Source organism: Triticum aestivum, chromosome 6B, assembly GCF_018294505.1.
Source record: "Triticum aestivum cultivar Chinese Spring chromosome 6B, IWGSC CS RefSeq v2.1, whole genome shotgun sequence".
In the NCBI taxonomy this organism is placed as follows: Eukaryota; Viridiplantae; Streptophyta; class Magnoliopsida; order Poales; family Poaceae; genus Triticum; species Triticum aestivum.
Window position 1 is genome coordinate 640,768,479 of NC_057810.1, and position 9,003 is coordinate 640,777,481.

Consider the following 9,003-nt stretch of genomic DNA (forward strand, 5'->3'; position numbering starts at 1 on the left):
GAGATCCTTGGGTACTTATAATTAATCCCTCGATAGGTATAAACTACTAAAAATAGAGGTAAGTACCGATTGTCGGTGTCAAAACCTGCAGATCTCGGGTAGTGGGGGGGGGGGGGCTAAGATATGCGTCTAAGGATCAATGGTAACAGGTGGCCAGGGGACACGATGTTTACCCAGGTTTGGGCCCTCTTAATGGAAGTAAAACCCTACTCCTGCTTGATTATGATTGTCGAGTATGAAGATTACAAGAGTTGATCTACCTCAAGATCGTATTGGCTAACCCTAGATGTCTAGCCTAGGAGGATTCTGATGATGGTGAAAAGTTGCCCCATACGGACTAACCCCTCCATTTTATATACACACCGGAGGGGGTCTATGGATTGTACAAAGTCGGTTTATCAAGGAAGGAAACCTCCAGACTCTACTCTTGTCGTCTACGTGTTGAGAAGTCCCATCCGGACACGGTAGATGATCTTTGACTTGATCTTGTGCGGCCAATGCAACCCGGACCATACTCCTAGGACGGACATCTGAGGACCCCTGAATCCAGGACTCCCTCAGTAGCCCCCGAACTTGCCTTCAATGTCGATGTAGTATGCGGATGCAAGTCTTCGGCTTTGCAAGGCGGGTTCTCCATTGTACTCCCGATTGAAGATAGTCCGACATTGGCTTCTGCATCTAGTCTTTATGATTCCTCCTTGTTGTCGCCTCGATTTCTACGCATCCGAGTGATTACGAATGGTCCATTATCTTTGTATTTTAATATTCCCATCAGGCACAAACCGCACCTATAAAGTGAGGCGAGTTCTTTAAAACGTCATCTTGAATCACACCAAAAGCAACAGAGCAAGCCACAAAAAACTGACCATGGCGAGTGCCCCTGGTTCCTCCTCGCATCCTCATGGCCCTCAATAGGCGGACTGGAAGAGTTGCTCCGCATCTCACCTCCAGCTCAGTCGACTCCAAATGCAAGGATATCTCCCTCCCCCAGATCTAGTCTTCGTACGGGTGGGGTTAACCACTATAGGTGCTGATGCATTGGCAGAGAATTTCCCCAATCCCAGTCAAGGGGAGAGGGTGTGCTTCACCTCATTCCTTTTGAGGGGCGTGGGATTCCCAATCCACCCCTTCCTTATGGGCCTACTAGAACACTACGGGATCCAGCTGCACAACCTCACACCAGGTTCTATTTATATATCTTCGGTTTTGTCGCTCTTTGCAAATTGTTCTTGGGTTGCGAGGCTCATTTTGAACTATGGAAAAAGTTCTTCTGCCTCGTTCCCCGCCATCAGGGCGGCAGGTCTTCGCGTCTGATGATGATGGCGTGATCGTGGTCGCCGATGAAGGTGGCGTGGTGGACGCGCCTGGCGCTGGCGGAGGTGTTGGTGGTGATGGTGATGACGCCAGCGACGCCTCTGGAGGCACCCCAGATGACGCGGCGAGCGATATGTCCGACTGATCGTACGTCACTGCTGTTTACCCTGCGTTTAGAAAGTTCGGGCTTGGCCCTGAAGACTATAAGAGCGTTTTGGGAGGGGAAGCTCCTCATGTAAAGGTTTGCGATCAATATCCTTGTAAGTGCAACGCTGCGAGTGAGCTTAGCTACTGGCCCGGCGGTGAGTCAGCTGACCTGTTTACCTCTTGACCCCAACGAGTCCCGAGCGGGCCTGTGGGAGCCGCAACGCCTTGAGTGTCTTCTGGGTGGTCCCATTGATCCTGCGGTGAGAACCTCCTGAGAGGGTGCAGTGACAGCGGTCCGGATTGTAGACGTGCCTGGCCTGGCCCAGCTCACGAGGGTCTCACGAGGGGAGGCAGCTGACGCTAACTTGGACGTAAAGCCAAAACCAAAACACGAGAGATTGCTCGAACGAGACTAAGCACCCCTTTCCCAGACACACACAAGTCTCAAGCTCAAATCCAACTTAAATTCAAATCGAAGAAACTTGTCAACAGAGGAAAAGGCAAAAGGCAAAAAGCCGCGTCCGACACCTAGTCTAGTCTTCGACGTCTTTTCACCAGCGCGGAGCTAAGTGCTGCCACTGGGCGTGGGCGGGAGCCCCCGAGGCCCGAGGGCGGCTCTCCGGAGACTCTAGGGCGTGTACAGCCCCACTCATTATTACGTGGGAGTGTCACGGGGCGGTGAGCTTCACAGGCACTGGGCCTTCTTCACAGGTATTGACCTTGCTTCATATCGCCAGACGAGGGCCCCGCCTTGCACCGCACTCTACCGCCATTGACGGCAACCGGAAACCAAGGACGACGCCAATGGGGTAGAGCAGTCGCCAGCGGTTCCCGCGACGACCACGTGTCCTCTGCCGGGGGCAGGCCCTGTGGCATCTCTGAAAGATCGAGGATGTCGCCTAGAGGGGGGGGGGTGAATAGTCGCTTTAAAATAATTACGGTTTAGGCTTGAACAAATGCGGAATAAACCTAGCAGTTAATTTGTCAAGCACAAAACCTACAACAACTAGGTACACCTATGTGCACCAACAACTTATGCTAAGCAATATAAGCAACTATGTGAGAGCAAGATATATGACAAAGAACAATATGGCTATCACAAAGTAAAGTGCATAAGTAAAGGGCTCGGGTAAGAGATAACCGAGGCACGCGGAGACGATGATGTATCCCGAAGTTCACACCCTTGCGGATGCTAATCTCCGTTTGGAGCGGTGTGAAGGCACAATGCTCCCCAAGAAGCCACTAGGGCCACCGTAATCTCCTCACGCCCTCGCACAATGCAAGATGCCGTGATTCCACTAAGGGACCCTTGAGGGCGGTCACCGAACCCGTACAAATGGCAACCCTTGGGGGCGGTCACCGGACCCGTACACTTTGGCAACCCTTGGGGGTGGTCACCGGTACCCGTCAAATTGCTCGAGGCGATCTCCACAATCTAATTGGAGACCCCGACGCTTGCCAGGAGCTTTACACCACAATGATTGAGCTTCGAACACCACCAACTGTCTAGGGCGCCCAAGCACCCAAGAGGAACAAGCTCAAGGGCACCAAGCACCCAGGAGTAATAAGCTTCTCAACTTGTAACTTCCACGTATCACGTGGAGAACTCAAACCGATGCACCAAATGCAATGGCAAGGGCACACGGAGTTCCCAAGTCCTTCTCTCCCAAATCCCACCAAAGCAACTAATGCCGGGGAGGAAAATGAGAGGAAGAACGAAAGAAGAACACGAAGAACTCCAAGATCTAGATCCAAGGGGTTCCCCTCACTTAGAGGAGAAAGTGATTGGTGGAAACGTGGATCTAGATCTCCTCTCTCTTTTCCCTCAAGAACTAGCAAGAATCATTGGAGGGATTGAAAGTTACCAAGCTCGAAGAAGGTCAACAATGGGGGAAGAACACGAGCTCAAAGGATTCGTCTCAATGGGGAAGAAGACCCCCTTTAATAGGTGGGGAGAAAAACCAACCGTTATCCCCTCACTCAGCCCGCACGATGCGGTACTACCGCAGGGAGCTGCGGTACTACCGCGGTTGGCTGCGGTACTACCGCTACAGGTTGCTGTTCTACCGCATGTGCAGCTCTGGCCAGATGAAGGCCTCTTGCACAGGGCAACGAGCGGTAGAACCGCCGGAGTGGCACTACCACGCGCCCCTACGGTACTACCGTAAGGCAGGCAACACTAGGCGCAGAGAAAGCACGGACGTAAAAAATTACTTCCGTACCTACTTCCGCTGAGGGAGGACCTGTGCAAAACTCCGGCACGGTACTACCGCACACGGAGAGCGGTACTACCACGTAGGGCGCGGATGTAAAAAATTACATTCGCCCCTACTTCCGCTCATGCTGCTAAGCTTGGCCAGAGCCCACGGTACTACCGCGCTCGTGGCGCGGTACTACCGCGTAGGGCGCGGATGTAAAAAATTACATCTGCCCCTACTACCGCTCGAGCAGCTGCGCCTGGCCGGAGGCCACGGTACTACCGCTCCCACAGAGCGTACTACCGCAGGGGCCTGTGGTACTACCGCTCCGGAGAGCAGTACTACCGCATGCCCCAGATCAGCAACACTAGGAGTCCTTCGTTTTGAAGAGAAGACAACAGAGGGTAACAATAAAACCAGAACTGCCATAACTTCTGCAAATGAGCTCTGAATTGAGCAAACTCAAGCTTGTTGGATACAAGACAATGAGTAGCATCAAAGCAAAGACTGGTTATAGTAAGAAGAGGCTCGATGAAACTAGATGATGACGATCTACTCCTCCTCAAGATGGACCACCTTTCTTGATTGCGTTGGCTCGATGAAGACTAGTTGATTGCTCCCCCATACTCAACTATGGGTGAGCCCCTCTTCCGCTCATCTTCACAAGTCCATTGTCACCACAATGGACGGCAAGCTTCAAGCACTTGATCTCTTCGTGGTGCATCACTTGAACTTGCACACCGCAACCTAACCCCACAAAGAAGTCTCACGAAGACCATGGGTTAGCACACAAAGCGTAATGGACAATGCTTACCATACCATGGGATCACTTGATCCCTCTCGGTACATCTTCTATGCTTTGTGAGTTGATCAACTTGATTCACTCTTGACTTAGTCTTGATCAACCTTGAATCTTTGCAACTCTCTTCATTTGGATGATGTCTTGAAGGTAAACATGAATGATCACACAACCTTCTTCTTCAAGGCATGCTTGCAATAAGCTCAACATTCACCTGACCAATCCTTGGATAATTCCTTAATAGCACCTTGGTCAACTCATAAACTCCTTGAAACCAACACATGGACTTCAAGAAAAGCCTATGGACAAATCCTTCAAATATAACTCAAGACAACCATTAGTCCATAGAGATTGTCATCAATTGCCAAAACCAAATATAGGGGCACCGCATGTTCTTTCAACCTCCCCGGCAGAGGGCCTACCTCCGGAGTGCGCCTGGTGCCTAGCACCACGGGGACGAACCCGGATCTAGGCCCCTCTCCTGCAGCCCCCGGTGCCCTCCTCCCGAGTGGTAGGAGGCTGCAGTATTAGGGCAGCCATCTGCTGCGGCGACCTGTACCTCCTGCGACCCATGGTTAGCATAAGTTTGCTCCTGAGGAAGTAGTGGTACCAGATAGTTGCTGCCACCGGCTCGACTGTCGAGGCCCTCTTGGGGCTCTTGAAAGAGCTCAGCTTCTGGTGGCTCCTCGCCCTAGCCTGGCCCAAGGAACAAGCCATGGTTTTCTTCCAATGCGCACTCTCGATACACCATGTGGGGCACATAAGCTTCTGGCACCGCAACCCCACGATTCTCGACGTAGTGCCCCAGATGCCACGCAGTTCGACCTGGAGCATTGTCTTGAGGGTGATGGCGCGGGTGCCCGCCAAGGCTGAAGGTCGCGGCGTGTGCTCCTTCGCCGGCCAGAGATGGGGCCGGCGTGACTTGGCGCCCGGTGCTGACGGCCGGGTTGGCGTTGAGCTGGGCCTAGAGTCCACTCGGAGTCACGTGGGCACGTATGGGGCTGCCATACGGCCCGCCCTAGACCTGGGGTGGCAGCTGGACGCAGAAAAAAGGCGCTCCCGAGGCGGCGGCGTCCAGGAGTTCGGCTACTCGCTCCAACAACACATCAGGGCCGCCCTCTAGCAGCCGGCACCATAGCAGCTCTCGGGCCACCGTGAGCGCGGCCCAGGAGTTCACCTGCTCCCGTTGGGTGTGTGGCACTGTGGCCGCGGAGTGGTTCGAAGCTCTTGCTGCTGACCGCACCTGCCGTGGTGTGAGGGCAGGCGGCATTTGGCCACGTCTCCCGCGCCCCGCAGCGCCCTGCGAAGCGTGAGCTACCTGAGGCGCAAGGTTGCAGTCGCCCTGGGCCGGCGGCACGGTGTGGACGGGCCATGCTGCCCAGTGGTCGGTGCTGGCAGCCGGGTCGCTTGACATCAGGGCGGCGAGGCGACGAAACGCGAGGTGGTGGAAGAAGGATTCCGGTGCACCCCTACCAGGCGCGCCAAATGTCGGATTTCGGGTTCCGGCAGACCCTTGAGGTTCGAACACTAGGGTGCGCATGGAGATCTCTCCCCTACCAGCTCACGTCTTGAAGTTTCGCAAGGATCTAAGCAAGAAAGATCAACACACAAGGGATACGAGATTTATACTGGTTCAGGCCACCATTGTTGTGTAATACCCTACTCCAGTGTGTGGTGTGGTAGATTGCCTCAGGGGCTGATGGTGAACAATACAAAGGGAGAACAGCCTCGCGAGGGGCTGTTCTTGAGCTGGTGCGATGAACTGGTTGGGTGAGTTCAGTCGCTTCTCTCTCTCTCTCTGAGCGATCTGTTTCTCGATGCCCTACCCTGTGGTGGCTAGTCCTATTTATAGAGCGAGGCCCTGGGCCTCTTCCCAAATAATGAGCGGGAAGGGCGCCAACAATTGGCCATTTTGAAGGGGAACATCTGGTACACTTATCCTGACTAAAGTTGGTCTTCGGCTGCCAAAGGCTCTGATGATGACGCCGCTCTGGGCTCCACGATGACCTCCATCCTGCCGTTTTGCTGGTCTTGGTCTTGTGGCACCGAAACGGTAACCTTTGCCTGATGCCTCGGCCTGTGCTTGCCCCCTTTGCACCGAAAGGGAAACAAGGACACTGCGCAGGCCGGCGCCCGCCTGGCCTCGATCGTCATTGCTTGCGTCACGGGCCCCTCGGGAGGTGCCCTTCCTTGATCTCCCCGCCTCCTCGCGAGCCTGCCTGAGGAGGCTGCTCCTGAGGAAGCTTCCTGTCATCTGCCCCGCGAGGCTTGGCCCCTCGCGAGGGTCTTGAGCTTGAGCTGATGAAGCTGGGCTGCATTGGGCCCCCACTTGAGCCACGCCACAGGCCGCAGGCAGGCAAGTCTGGGGACCCCCGTTCCCAGAACGCCGACAACAATATTCCACGAATCTAATCTGCTGACAACTTTTACCTAGCATGACATCACGCCGCGTCCCGGTTATCATCAAAACCATTTTCCCAACCTGGCATTACACGTCTTGCGAGGCGGTTTTATTGGCACGTCTTGTCGAAGCAGAGATCATGTCCCCCTTATCACGGGATTCTCATCAATACGGGCGTGGGTAACCCAACCGTGCCGTTAGTATGACTCCTCGGTTTAGGCAAGTTCCAAACGGCCACGCGGAGGACACTTGATTCTCTTTATAAAGAGGCCAAGACCTGCCCTTTTCTTTCCACGCCTGATCCTTCCCTCCCCTCACCTCGAGTTCCAACACCCAAGGTTTAGCCCAAGCACTCCCGACCTTTCAACCATGTCCAGATCCGACCTTCAAGGCCGGTGGATGGCCTCTTCCGTTACAGAGGAGGACATCAAGAAGCTTAGGGAGGCTAGGGATTTGACCACCGAAATCCTTCACAGGCTTCCTGCTCAAGGGCAGGTTATCCCTACTCCCGAACCCAACGAGAGCGTCGTATTCATCTCCCACTTCCTCCGAGGGCTAGTCTTCGGTCTTCATCCCTTTGTTAGAGGGCTCATGTTCTATTACGGGCTGGATTTTCAGGATCTAGATCCAGATTCCTTCCTTCACATCTCGATGTTCATCGTTGTGTGTGAGGTCTTCGTCCGCATTACCCCCCCACTTCGGCTTATGGCTCAAGACCTTCAATGTGAAGCCGAAGATGATCAACGGGCTACATGCTGAGTGCAGAGGCGCTATAATAAGCAAAGGTGTTGATGCTTTATGGCCAAAGGGTTCTTTCCCAAAAGTTTCTGACATATGGCAACGGGAGTGGTTTTACATCACAACACCTCGGGGGAGGAAGTGGGCGGCCGCAACGGCCTTCCGCTCTGCCCCTCTGCCACAACTTGCATCATGGGTCAACAAGGGGTTGGACTGGGGATTAGTTAATGATGTGCCGACATTGCAAAGCCGCATTCGGGATCTCCTCAAGAGGGATATTAGTCTCGTCAAAGTAATTCAAGTAATGCTAGTTCGTTGGGTCCTGCCATGCCAACGTCGATCTCTCTACATGTGGGAGTTCAACCTGGAAGGACCGTGAACCATTCAACACTTCTTCGGCGTGACGCTCGAAGGGATGTACTGATTATTCTTCGGATCACGAATAAAGTGTCCAGACACAACAGAGGATGCGGGTCTCAACTGCAACCGTCCAGATACCCAAGTAAGTAACTCCGCGACCGAATATGCTATCATTATATTTGTCACAACATTATTCTGAATAACCACCCTCGGCCAGGACTGGATAAGAAAGGCGGAGAGGATCAGGTGTTCGACCCCTCTTCCCAAAGACTCGCCGGACCCTGTACTAACCAGGATGTTGGCTCACGCACCTTATCAAGTGCCATCAGGGGAGGACAAGGGGAGGAATAGGGAAGCCAAAAGTGGACTTCATGCTGTAGGTACGTTACGCATCTGAACCGCGGGAGTTAGTGCCCCCGTGTTGGAGGATGATCGGGAAGGAGAATCTAGCATCCCCCCTCCCCACGGGAAGGAAAGGACCGCTCCTGAAGACTTGGAAGCGGAGGTCTCCAAATGAGGGAAGAAACCTTCACCAGGGGGCCCTGCCCCGGAGGGCAACCTTACCGCACAACGCCCACAAGGGGGGCAGCCCTCAACCGAGCCATAAGTTAACAAAAGTAGTTTAGTAAGCATGCCCCGTTCTTTTCCTGAGAATAACAACTAAGACATATGTTTTGCAGTCCGGCTCATAGCCCTTCTCAACAATGTTCGTCCTCTAGGGATTTTCTTCCGGAGATGATGGAGAGCGAAATGCCTCCTCCTACTTCCATGCCTCATGAGGCGGACGACCCTGAGGTGTCTTCCCGGAGGATCTCTCTCAATCCGCAAAGGCCAGAAGGTAACTCTTCGGTCGCCCGAAGTTCGAGGTTCTCGGCTCCTAGGGAGACCAACAGAAAAAGCCCGGGATTGTCCGATGTACAACTGGACACATTGATGGGTCTTCTGCAGCAAGCGGATATCTCAGAGGCACATCGTACCTTAATGGGTACGGTGGTGGAGAGGATTTCATCCGCAAAAAGCGGGTTGAATGAAGCTTTTACAAGCCT